The 13,286-nt window shown below is 46.8% G+C and overlaps 2 long non-coding RNA genes across 3 annotated transcripts in view; one reads left to right on the forward strand and one right to left on the reverse strand.

Annotated features, from left to right (window-relative positions):
- The window catches only part of LOC105473746 (uncharacterized), a 143,547-nt gene that overhangs the window by 126,440 nt on the left and 3,821 nt on the right, over nt 1-13,286 (forward strand). The gene's annotated exons all lie outside the window — the stretch shown is intronic.
- Nucleotides 2,959-7,877, reverse strand: LOC139357280 (uncharacterized). Its single transcript, XR_011610233.1, has 3 exons — nt 7,048-7,877; nt 5,925-6,949; nt 2,959-3,453 (listed from the first exon to the last, which is right to left on the reverse strand). It is a non-coding gene; the product is annotated as an uncharacterized lncRNA (long non-coding RNA).

Here is a 13,286-nt window from a genome sequence, read left to right on the forward strand (position 1 = left end):
TAGGGGTTGTTGATGTTTGCAATTACTAACTGCAAAGAGGCATTCAGGAATGGATGGATCTAGGGGCCTCAGTTGTCTCTGTCTCTTAACTACGCCTTCCTCTGAAATGAGACCCCCAGATTTCTCCTCCTGCCAGCTCCTGGCAGTCACGGTCATTTCTTTGCTGCCTCAAGTCAACTCAGAGATTTCCTCTTCCCAGCAGTTCAAACACGAGCCTCTGATTGAGATGCTTGCACTGGCTCGGGCCTTGCGCCCACCTCTGAGCCTGCACTGTAGCAGGGCATTGGGTGCTCTCATCGGCCAGGCCTGGGTCACGGGACCATCTTGGGAGGGCAGGGTGGGGCAGCCTACGGAGTCCAGGCTGCGTGTCTCCGAAAGAGAATCGAGGTGGAACTCGGGAGTGGTGGGTGCTGTGCAGGGAAGGTAGGGAGTACTCAGGGCATGCTTTAGCGGAGGGACCTGGAAATGCCTTTGGCTGTCTGTGGTCAGTTTCCTGCTCCTTGCACGTTCAGAGAAAGAAAGGACTTTTTTTTTTTTTTTCGCTCCTGTTGCCCAGGTTGGAGTGCAATGGCGAGATCTCAGCTCACTGCAACCTCCGTCACCCGGGTTTGAGTGATTCTCCTGCCTCAGTCTCCATAGTAGCTGGGATTACAGGCAGATGCCCCGATGCCCAGCTAATTTTTGTATTTTTAGTAGAGACGGGGTTTCACCATGTTGGTCAAATTGGTTTCCAACTCCTGACCTCAGGTGATCCGCCCGCCTCGGCCTCCCAAAGTGCTGGGATTACAGGTGTGAGCCACTGCGTTCGGCCAGGAAAGGACTTTTTTAAGCTTTGGATTACAAGAATGGGTGATGATATCTCTTGGCTTGCCTGGCATCATTTTGTGAGAGGGTTGTCTGTTAAACCCTTTCAAATACAAATAAGATGCATATTAATGTTTAAGGAAATCTTAATGTTTTCCACCACATGACTTCGAGAGCCTTAAGCAGTTTCTGCCATTTGCATGTATGTCTACTGGGGACAGAACCGTGCCGTTTGTGGAAGCCCCAGCCTCACTGTGATGACATCTGGAGGTCAGCCTTTGGGAGGTGCCTGGGGTGAGATGGGGTCATGAGGGTGGGGCCACGTGAGGGGATTCGTGCCCTCCTAGGAAGAGGAGGAGACCAGAGCTCGCTCTCTACCGCCTGCTGGCCAGCCAGCCGCCCTAGCAAGAACCCATCCCGGCCGGCCACTGACCTCAGACCCGCGGCTGCCAGACTGTGAGCAGTGGAGGTCTGTGTGAGCCCCTCTGTGGTGTTGGCTACAGCAGCCCCCCAGACGAAGAGTGAAGAGTGTTTAGCTGGTTCTCTGGGAAGCAGCGCCTGAGATACAGGCTCAGGGCTGCCGGCTCAGTAGGGAGTGAGGCTCAGGGAAAAGGGGGTGGAGGAAGAGCAAGGTGGGGGCGGGGGGAGGGAAGGGAGGGTGAAGGGGGGAGGGAGAACGGGGGGGAACTGAGGGGGCGGGGGGCTCAGCACATGGGGCATCTTCCAAGCAACCACATAAATGAGAGCAACGCGGGTCCACCCTAAGGTGCGCGGGGAGGTTCCCCTCCCGGCTTCCACCTCACACATGATGCTGTTTCCCCGAACGCAGCTGCTCCTGGAGGGTGAGAAGTGGTTGCGGTGGTTCTGCTCAGGGCCAGGCGGGGCAGGAGGCCGGACTCCTGTCTTGGTGGACGCTCGGCCGCTGCCCTCTGTTGTGGCCTCAGCAGTGACTCCAGCCGAATCTATGGCCAGAGGCTGTGGGGAGTGGAAGCTGGAGGACCCCAGGCTCTGCGGGCCTCTGACCCAGGGAGCCCGCAGCAGGCAGGTCACCCCCACTTCTGTCCCCGTGATGCTGCAGGGACCCCGGCTCTGGGAGAAGCCACACTACTGTCCCCAGAGAGAGGACCAAGTGCTCAGCCGCGGAACCTGGCCGAGGGCGCTCGGCTACCATGTCTGCAAAGGCCTGGAGCAGATGTGCACGGGCCGCGGGGAGGAGCTGGATGTGCCCGGGCCGCAGCTGTCCTGAGGTCTTGACTGGCCCGTCGCTGTCCTCTCTCCTGTGCCCGCGTGGCTGCCCTGCAGGCTCCAGTGAATATAATTTTCTCTTGGCTTAGCTGCATCCTGCAGTTTTGATGTGTCTTGTCTTCATCACCATTCATTCAACATATATCCACATTCTGCCATGATTTCTTTTTGACCACTGGATTATTTAGAAACATATTGTTTGATTTCCAGGAAGTTGAGCATTTTCTAGTAATTTTTTTTTCACTTCTGACTTTACTGAGATCAGAAACTGCTCTGAATTTTAAATTTAGATCCTTTGAAATTATTTGAGGCTCTCCACATGTCCCAACATATGGACATTTTGGTGAATGTTATATGTACACTTAAGAAGAAGAGGAATCAAGCCATTTGGGATACAAGGTCTGAGGTAGAACAATTGGGTCACTCTAGTTAATTATGTTGCTCGGGTCTTCCTTATCCCGACTAATTTTATGTTATCCCAGTTACCGAGAAGGGCCTGTGACAATTCCCCTATGCTTGTGGATATTTCTCTTTGTATTTGGCTCTCATTACTCTTAGCAGGGTGCTCCAAGGTGGGATTTATGTGTATCCCCCTTGGGATCTACTGATCTTCGTGAATCTGTGGATTAACGTCTGCCAGCAGTTTTCAAATATTCCCACCCATTATCGTTTCAGATATTTTGTCTGTCCCAGTAACTCTGATCTCTCTCTGGGATTACACAGATGTCTGACCTATTGACTGCGTCTCGTCTGTTATATTTTTCCTTTCTGGATTTTCTATTTATTTTTTTCCATTACTTTCATTTGAGTATTTTCTATTACTTCTGTTTAGGTGTTTTCTAATGACTTGTCTTTAAGTTTACAAATTCTATCTTCTACTGTGTTCAATTTTTTATTAAACCCACCAATTTCATTATTAATTTCAGATATACTTTTCAATTCAAGAATGTCTGTGTTATTGTTTTAAGGTTTCCATTTCTTCGTCGGGATCCCTTATTTTCCCATCTCTTGTCACTGAGCTCATTCATCACAGCTGTCTTTAAGGTCCTTCTCTGCCAACCCCAGTTTTGGATCACCTGTGGGTCCCCTTCTGCTCTTTGTTACCAGTCACATGGTCTTTACTCCCGACATACTCAGGTCTGTACCGAATGCTGAAGCTGGTGAATTATCATAACAGCAGTGCCCTGGTGGTTCCAAGCCATGTTGTCTTTAAGCATAAAGTACTCACCGTTTCCTCTTCTGAGGAATGGAATGAGGTCTGATCATTCTCGGTGGAGGACGGAGCCTGGTGAGAGCGAGCTGCACTTTCTGTTGCACTGAAGCTCATCCAAGCTTGTCCTGCCCCTCGGGGTGGCTTCCCAGGGCTTCCAATCCAGAGCCTGGTGGCTTCTTGTCTCCTTAGTACTGGAACAAGTAGGACAGTGAGGCAGGCGTTCAAGGGAGGGAGACGCGGGTATTCAAGGGGAGTGACGCGGGTGTGGAGGAGAGAGGCGTGAGTGTGAGATGCGGCCATGCACAGGAGGAAGCTGCCCTGCTGCAGGACAGGCATCCACCTCTTCTTGATCCTCCCCTTTCCAGGGAAGAATGGGATCGACCTGTCCCCTTTCCAGGGATAGGAGGGGGTGGAAATCTTTTTGACACTTCAGGAAGCTTAGAGTGGCCGTCCCTTGGTTTGCCAGGGGTGAGGGTTTTTGCGGAAAGGAGACATTAAGTGTCTTGGCGTCTGATTGATTGGACACCGTGTTGGCCTGTTATTTACAGTACTTCTTTACATCCACCCCTTAGGATCCTTTTTCTCCTCCCCACGGGTGCGTGTCCTCGACCTTGGCAAAATAAACTTTCTAAAGTAACTGAGACAGGTCTCACAGCCTCAGGAGGCCCTGACGACATGCTCAAGGCAGTCAGGGCACAGTTTGGTTTTATACATTGTAGGGAGACATGAGACATCAGTCAGCGTATGTAAGATGAACATTGGTTTGGTCTGGAAAGACAGGATGACTGGAAGCAGGGAGGGGGCTCCAGGTCATAGGTAGGTAAGAGACAAATGTTTGCATTCTTTGGAGTTTCTGATGAGCCTCTCCAAAGGAGGCAGTCAGATATGCACTGATCTCAGTGAGCAGAGGGGAGACTGTGAAGAGAGTTGGGGGGCAGGTTGGCCCTAAGCAGTTCCCAGCTTCACTTTTCCCTTTAGCTTAGTGACTTGGGGGCCCAAGATTTGTTTTCCTTTCACACCTATTAGGCATTTGGGCTGTTTCCGCCTTTCGTCGGCTGTGATTAATGCTGCCATGAACGTACATGTACACACTTTGAGGCATGAGGAACAGCAATGAACAAACTGCTCAACTGTCTGCCTTCAGGGGCCACATGTGAGGAGACCGACCCTACACACCACCAGCAGCGCACACGTGAGGATGATGGGCCGACGTGGCAGGGTCAGGGCAAGGGCTTCAGTGGAGGGGACAGGTAGAGAGGCCTATGAGGGGCAGATGTGGAGAAGGAAGGCAGGAGTCTGCAGCTCTTAAGGGGTGCCTAGGGGCACTTGATGTGAGGGGTAGCTAGGATGGGAGGTGGAGAGTGTTAGGGGGAGCTGGCCCAGGGCAGTGGATGTCATCAAAGACCCCCACGAGCACAGGTAGGGCTCACCCAGGGCTGGCTGGGCAAGGGCCTCGCCACATCGTTTGTGTTGGACAGAGACTTGAAGGCAGCTGGGCTGGGGGAGCTTCACAGTGGAACAGGCAGCCCTGGTGTCCCCTGGTGGAGGCAGTGGCTGGGGAGAGTGGGGCGGCCTGTGAGCTTGGTAATGGAACACACATGGCTCTCCCATCTTGGACCTGAGTTGAAAGGTGATGAGGAGTCCAACCCAGGAAGCCACAGTCATCGACCAAGTCCTGACTGTCTCGGCCATGGCAATGTGGCCCACAGTTTAGCATCACTGGACTCCAGCCTGGGCGACAGGGTGAGACCCTGCATCTGAGTCTGTTCTTGCATTGCTGTAAAGAGATACTGAGGCTGAGTAATTCATAAAGGAAAGAGATTTAATCGGCTCATGGTTCTGCAGGCTGTACAGGAAGCATAGTGCCAGCATCTGCTTCTGGGGAGGCCTCAGGGAACTTCCAGTCATGGTGGAGGGCAGTGGGGAGGCAGGATTAGATGGCGAGAGCTGGATGGTGGGTGGGGGCAGACTCTTAAACAACCAGCTCTCCAGAGAACCAACGGAGCAGGAACTCACTCATCACCCAGGGCATGGTGCTAAGCCGTTCACGAGGAATCTGCCCCCATGATCCAACACTTCCTACCAGGCCTCACCTCCAGCACTGGGGAGCACATTTCAGCATGAGATGTGGAAGGGACACTCATCTAAACCGTATCATTCCATCTCTAAAACATAACAGGAGTTTATTCTCACTTTTGGAGACCAGAAATCTGAGACCAAAGTGTTGGTGGCCACACCCCTTTCCCAGGCTTGAGGAGAGGAGCCTTCCTGCCTCTCTTAGCTCCTGGTGTCCCCAGGTGTCCCTGGGCCCGTGTTTTTGTGCCTGCATTGTTCCCATCTCTGCCTCGTTCATGTGGCTTCTCCACTTTCCTCTCTCTTCTCCTGTTCTGTCTGTGCCAATCTCCCTCTTCCTTTCTCTTATAAGGACACCAGTCAGTAGATTTAGGGTCCACCAGGGCAACCCAGGGTGATCTCATCTCAACATCCTTCACTTAATTACATCTGCAATGACCTGATTTCCAAATAATACTGTAGGTACTGAGTACTGTACAGTACTGAGTACTGTACTCAGTACTGAGGTGTATTAGCGCATTCTCACAGTGCTGTGAAGAAATACTCAAGACTGGGTAATTTATAAAGAAAAGAGGTTTAATTGACTCACAGTTCTGCATGGCTGGAGAGGCCTCAGGAAACTTAGAATCACGGCAGAAGAGGCAGCAAGCATGTCCTTCTTCATATGGCGGCAGGAAGGAGAAGTGCCCAGAAAAAGGGGGAAAAGCCCCTTATAAAATCATCAGATCCACTAAGCATGGTGACTCAGGCCTGTAATCCCAGCATTTTGTGAGGCTGAGGTGAGCAGATCACAAGGTCAGGAGTTTGAGACCAGCCTGGTCAACAAGGTGACACCCTGTCTCTACTAAGAATACAAAAATTAGCCAGGTATGGTGGCGTGCACCTGTAATCCCAGCTCCTTGGGAGGCTGAGGCAGAAGAATCACTTGAACCCAGGAGGTGGAGGTTGCAGTGAGCCGAGATTGTGCCATTGCACTCCAGCCTGGGTGACAGAGTGAGACTCCATAAAAAAAAAAAAAAAAAAAAAAATCAGCTCTCACGAGAACTCACTTACTATCATGAGAACAGCATGGGGGGAACCGCCCCATGATTCAATCACTTCTCATGACACACGAAGATTATGAGAACTACAATTCAAGATGAGATTTGGGTGGGGTCCTAGCCAAGCCATGTGGGGTTAGGACTTAGACATATTTTTTGGAAAACATAATTCAACTCACTATTCCAGTCTTCCCTAACTCGGCTATGTATCAGACCCTCTTGGGGATCTTATAAAAGTTACATATTATTGTAATTTCTGTTCCAAAATCCCAGTAAGTTGCTCGGTGCCTGTTTCTGACGCCATCCTTAGGAGCCTGTGGAAGTTGCTGACGCCAGGATGCAGTTGCTTTCCCAAAGCAGAGCGGGAGATCACGAGGAAGGGAGCCTCGTGCAGTGTGTCTGCGGTAAGAGCAGTTGCGCAAACGCTCTGAAGGTCCTTATGCCTCTGTGCTGTGATAAGAGCTGTTATGAGAACTCAGCACAAAAAAGTCCAGACAAGTGGCTTCTAGGCTGATGCCTCCCCAGCAGCAATCAGCATTTCCAATGAGTCATCAGCACCTCCTGCAATCAGCCTCTGAAATCGATACACTTTGTTTAGTAAAAGCTCACAGGAACTTTTCCCTTTTGCCTTTAAAAGCCTCCCCAGTGATGCCTGGGATCTGCCCGGCTCACATGTTCAGGATTACAATCCGCTGCCATTTCCAAATAAACTCGCTTATCCTGAGAGCCACTCCCTTTGCTATTCAGAATGGCACAATCTGGTGCCAGAAGTAGGACCAGAAGCAAGATGGCCTTCAGAAGGAAGTGACATTCTTGGAACTGCTGTGTGGTGCCCGCCTGAGGCCTCTGAGCTCGTCGTTTCCACGGCCCACCTCTTCTGCCCACGTGCATCTTCTCCCAGGCTGAGAGCCCTCCTTCCGGCAGAAGCTTGACTTCGCTCGGGATCTGCCTTGGACGAGGCTGCCTTAATATAGGACCTCGCATCCCTCCTGGGACCCCGCGAGGCTGGGTGGTTCTTTCTGGTCCTGGGGAGTGCTCTGGTTTGTTTGTTTCTGTGCATCCGTAAGTGATTAAGTGGTTTGGCTTTTTTTTACTTCTGCTCTCCCTGCTTGTTTCAAAAACATCTTTAAAGAGCAAACATCACATACAGGGGTTATACGAATTTCTTTTTTCTTTCAAAAGTGCAGTAGGAGACAGAATGGGATTCTCAAAGTGTAAGGCACGCCCGGCTTTCAGGGGCTCAGCTGGTCATACATTCAAACATTGTGGTCCTTTGTGCATATTTTAAGCCCATGGATAGATGACACCAAGGGTGATTTGGAATTCCAGTGGCCATTTGAGAATCATTCCAGCTCCCCAAACTGGTTTCCTAGAACTACATTAGAAAGCTGCAGCTATTGGGTTAAACAGTCTGAATGAGGCACATATTTTTAATTGCCATCTGGAGGCTTCAAAGTGCATTCAGGACTTTAAAAAGGCCTCGCTGCAAAGTGCTGTCTCCACGCCAGCCAAGGCAGCTCCTTCCCAGAGCCCTTCCTTCCCCTTCCCACAGGGTGTCCTCCTCCTCCTTCTCTGGCTGACCTCCTCCTTCCCAGAGCCCTTCCTTCCCCCTCCCACAGGGCGTCCTCCTCCTCCTTCTCTGGCTGACCTCCTCACCCCCTTTATTCAGAGCTCCCCAGCTTTTCTCCACGACCACCAATTCATCTTTTAACATGTGGAACCTCTAGGGAAGTTCTAGAGGAAGGAAATAAAGTAATTAAATACGCTATTCTGGCGTGTTGACAATTTAGTTAGAGTCACTCGAAAAACAGCAGGCTTGAGTCTTTTTCAAAGCTACCCATGCTGATTGCAGATGTAAAAAAATGTTTTCTCCCCACTGTTTCTTAATAGGCTCTACCCTGAAGTTAGCAATCTCATCAAGAAACAAGCAAAGCTGAAAAAACTGCCTGTCAAACTAAACACGTTTCAGCATTTAGCTGGCTATCTTGAAACTGTTTTGTGAAAACTCACATCTATAAAGGAAAACAATCTTGGGCTTCCGAGGCAAAAACTATGAGAATAAATGAGTGAAGTAAGATTTAATTAGGATTCCCCTGGTGCCATCTCTGTGCCGATAAGAGTTGTGTCCAGTTAAGAAAATTAATATCCTTCTTTAGATGGAAGGAAAAATGGAGCCCTTCCATTGCTACTTCTTCATTGCTTTTAGCAGAAAAGAATATTTGTGTTAAAGAAGCATCGTCTGGGATGGTACTTCCTGACTCCTTCAATGGCCAGTTTTGATTAAGAAGGAATTAAAGCATAATTGCTAAAACCAAGTAAATTAGGTGAATGTAAATGACTTCAAAGTTTATAAATCAACTTTTCAATGACAGTGATTTTATAAACTGTGTCTACATAAAATTAAGTCCAAACATATTTTGGGTGAAACTTGAAGTTTTAAAATGAAATTAAATAGAGATTCATAAAATGAGTCATTTTAAAATAAGATAAAACCGACTGCTACAACTATAATTAAAATAAAACTAAAAAATACGCTGATTTCAAAGCTACCTGGAGGTTTTTAATCCTCACGAGCCCTAGCTGAAATGTAAACATCCAAGAAATTAACTTCTACACCCATCAGAGACCATAAATAGGGGGGAAGGAAGGAAGGAAGGAAGGAAGGAGGAAGGAGGAAGGAAGGAAAGAAGAAAGAAAGGAAGGAAAAGCAGCCTTCTTATCTTGAAGGATGAGAAGTTGAAGCAGAGAGAACACTGTACAGACCTTGTTAGATAACTCATATATTTTAAGCCCCCGGGAATGATTTAGTGAATTGATAACTGCCTCTCTGGGGTCTTCATTTCCATATGAGGGCTCCCATGCTCTGTAAAACCTGTATGATGCTTCTCTCCTGCTAGTCTATCTTATGTTAATTTAATTCTCAGACCCGTTAAAGGTCTGGGACACCCGCTCTGTCCTCTCCCTGGAACCTGCAGGTGGGATTCCAGGAGCCCTGACACAGGGCAGAGGCAGGAATTCTCACCAGAGTCAGCTCTCTCACGCCACTATCTGGAATGCCTGGTTGAGAAGGTAAAAAGTCTTCTTGTCCCTTCTTTTTAAAATTTGGAGTGGAAGGAGAACATTGTAAGAAGTGGTTCTTTAAATGGTGACTCTTGTGAATTTGGTGCTGGGTGCCCGTTGCGTTTTGGCCACAGCTTCCCAGAAATAGCTGCTGTTTTCTTTGTCTCTGCTTTTTGTGCGATTTGTCCTAAGGCTTGTTTTCTGTCTTGAGAACTTGGTCATAACCAGTGAGGATGCTGTCTCTGGTCTCCGCCCACTGGGAGATCCAAGTTGCCAGGCGTGCTTCTGACGGGAGTCACCGGCCAGGACGGAAGCGTGAAGTGTCTCTGTTCCACCATGGCAGCTCTCGGGAACTTACCTTAACTGCCTCACTGTGGTTGCCTTGTTACCAGTGAGCATCTTTACTTCCTTAGCCTATCTTCAGGAGAAATTTTGGATCCTGAAGGGGACTACATCCTTTGCATCCTCTCTGGGGACCTCTTGCATCCGTGGTTAAGCCATACAGGGCTTATTAATTTTGAATCACAGCTGAAGTAGGTTTACCTTTGGTTTGGAACTTGGTTAATATTTGGAGCATTATAGGAGCTTTTTGTTTGTTTGACTTTCTGTCCTAAGCTAAAATGGAACTAGATGGGAGGAAAGAAAGACTTCAATACCACCGCAATGTTTACTGTTGACCTCATTAAAAGCTGATAATAAGATATTTGAAAAAGGACTTTCTTTAGAGCTCCCTGATGAGAAGTCAGGCTAACTGGAAGCTGATGCTCAGGCTATAACTCTCGGTGGCTCTCTGTTTTCTCCGCCAGACTCTGCTTCTTCCCCTGGGAATTTCTCAGTCAGCCGAGCCATCCTTTCCCAGCACTGCTGACTGCGTGCTGTGCACATTTTTTGATTGGCTTGATTCTTGACTGTTTTAAAATGGAGCAAATAAATTATCTTTAAGGTATTTCCTACTCAGTAAGAGGCATTGTTTAAATTGACTTAGAAATAAATGAGCATAGCTACAACTGTAAAAAAGAATAGGAACTAACCCAAATGTTTTTAAAGTTCACATGACCTGAGGTAACCTTTGGTGAATAAAGGTGAGTTTAGATTTGCTGGTTTAATAAAAGCAGGTGTCTTCAGAGTCCTCAGCGTTAAAGATGATGCAGACACACAACTTTCATCTCTGCTAAAAAATTGTAAAGCATGAGTCTTACCTAAAAACAAACGTGTCCGCGGAAGTGTGGCGGCACACCCATTCCTTCTCACGTCCTCGGAAGTGTGACGGCACACCCATTCCTTCTCACGTCCTCGGAAGTGTGGCGGCAGCCCATTCCTTCTCACGTCCTCGGAAGTGTGGCGGCACACCCATTCCTTCTCACGTCCTCGGAAGTGTGGCGGCACACCCATTCCTTCTCACGTCCTCGGAAGTGTGGCGGCACACCCATTCCTTCTCACGTCCTCGGAAGTGTGGCGGCACACCCATTCCTTCTCACGTCCTCGGAAGTGTGGCGGCACACCCATTCCTTCTCACGTCCTCGGAAGTGTGGCGGCACACCCATTCCTTCTCACGTCCGCGGAAGTGTGGCGGCACACCCATTCCTTCTCACGTCCGCGGAAGTGTGGCGGCACACCCATTCCTTCTCACGTCCTCGGAAGTGTGGCGGCAGCCCATTACTTCTCATGTAGGAAGCACAGCCATGAAACAAAGCGCTGTGCATTTAACTCTTCAGTTTCTTGATTTTGAGATGACCGCCTGACAGTCACATGCTGTAAAAATGGTTAATAGGAAAACACCTCAAGATGATGGCTGCTTAATATCTCAGGAAGTTTCTCATGAGTAACCCAAACAAATTAAAATACTAAAACATTAATCACTGAACGTAAGTGTAAGGTTATTCCTGGCTTCTAAAGTTCTGTGGAAAGATAAAATTTATTTGGGTCTATTAGAAAACATTGTGTCTTGTTCTACATTGAGAAATTGTTCTATGAGGAAGCACATTTCTGAAAAATTATAAAATATGTATTCATAAAATGTTATATAACAGTTCAAAATTGCTTTCTTCCTAGGTTCCACTAAAAATTAAGGGCACTAAGATTTAAAAATTCTAATTAATGTGTGTCATTCTATATGCAAAGTATGAAAAATAATGATACAATTTTTGGTAAAAAAATTATAAAAAGACATGAGGGTTGTTTTAGAAGAAGAACAATTTTGTCTAATTTGGAGGTTATTTAAAGGTTGCTTGAAAATGTAAATTTTGAAAAGAAATAGAAACAAGGCAGAAAGGAACCAGTAAATAGGACAAAAATAAGCAAAGAAAGTTATATCTTTGGTAAGGAAAGTTGAAAAGAAAAAGAGAATAAATTTATTTTTTATATGAGAAAATCTTATGTGGCCAAAATTATAAGGGAAAAAAGAGTAAATTTTTATCCTAAGTTAGCGTGATTCATTGTTCCAATATAAAAAAGATGAAGTATAGAACAGAACTGAAGGTTTGAACAAATTCTAGAAGGTTTGAGAAAATTGCAAAAGGTTTATGGAAGATGAATTTTATGAAATACATTGTGTATGTGATCAAGTTGACTAAAATTAGAAGGAAATAATTTATAAGTCTTTCTAAAATAGAACATTAATATTTAGGCTGGCTGTGGTGGCTCATGCCTGTAATCCCAGCACTTTGGGAGGCTGAGGAGGGCAGATCATTTGAGGTCAGGAGTTCAAGACCAGCCTGGCCAACATGGTGAAACCTCTTCTCTACTAAAAATACAAAACTTAACCGGGTGTGGTGGTGCATGCCTGTAGTCCCATCTACTAGGGAGGCTGAGGCAGAGAATCACTTGAACCTGGGAGGCGGAAGTTGCAATGAGCAGTACGCCACTGCACTCCAGCCTGGGCGACAGAGCAAGACTCCATCTCAAAAAAAAAGAAGAAAAAAGATCAAAAGTTTGCCAACATGAAACTAGAATTTGGTCTTCTCTGTTAATATGACAAGATTTTCTTGTAGTATTGATCTACTCCTGATTAAAAAATAATCAGAGTGTTCCTTAGCTTTTTGGTAACTGTCACAGGTGAGTGGTGACCATCTGGGGCTGGTGGTGTGGTGAGAAGAAGAATTTACCAAGACGGTTGCAGATAAAGAAAGGCAGATTTATTAAAGAAAGTATGAAAATACGTTGCAAGAGTGCAATGGGCAAGTTAGCAAGGGAGGAGCTGACTGCAAGGAGACAAAGACTTGGTGGGGGTTTAATAAGACAGTGTTTATGCTGTGAGCTGAAGAGGGCTTTGTACGGTGCTAATAACGCCAAGGTTGCAGTGAGCTAACTTGTAACTTTTCTGTCAGTCAAGGATCTGGTGATAGCTGGAAGATTGAGTTATTTGTGCAGGAGGATTATGTGTTCTGGACCGTGAAGAAAGGCAGACTTAAAGCTTATGTGTCTTCTCTTTTTGCTTCCTTCAGTCCCGCCAGCCCCACTCTCCCTCACTAATGAGGCCTCCACAGTAACTGGCCTAGAAAAAGTTATCAAGATAATGTCGTGTACTTTGTGCTGTCTTTATTAGGTTTTTGATCACTTGGAAAAATTCTTCCTTTAAAGAGTTAGGGTTATTTTTAATTTTCATCTGTGTAACTTTCTGTATTTGCTTTAAAAGTATTTTAATTATCACTATAGTTAAATGGGTGACTATTATTTCACAGTGACCTATTATCCTGTTTTAAACCTTTGACATTTTTGACAAGCTTTCCCAAGATCAAATTCTAAATGAAATCTTTTTATTCTTACATTGTAAAAGAAATATATTAAGTTTATTTGACACGCTAAATTATTAAATATGTGGGAACCATTGTAAACATAAGAAACGATGTCTA

The sequence above is a fragment of the Macaca nemestrina genome, chromosome 11 (assembly GCF_043159975.1).
Source record: "Macaca nemestrina isolate mMacNem1 chromosome 11, mMacNem.hap1, whole genome shotgun sequence".
NCBI classification, from domain to species: domain Eukaryota; kingdom Metazoa; phylum Chordata; class Mammalia; order Primates; family Cercopithecidae; genus Macaca; species Macaca nemestrina.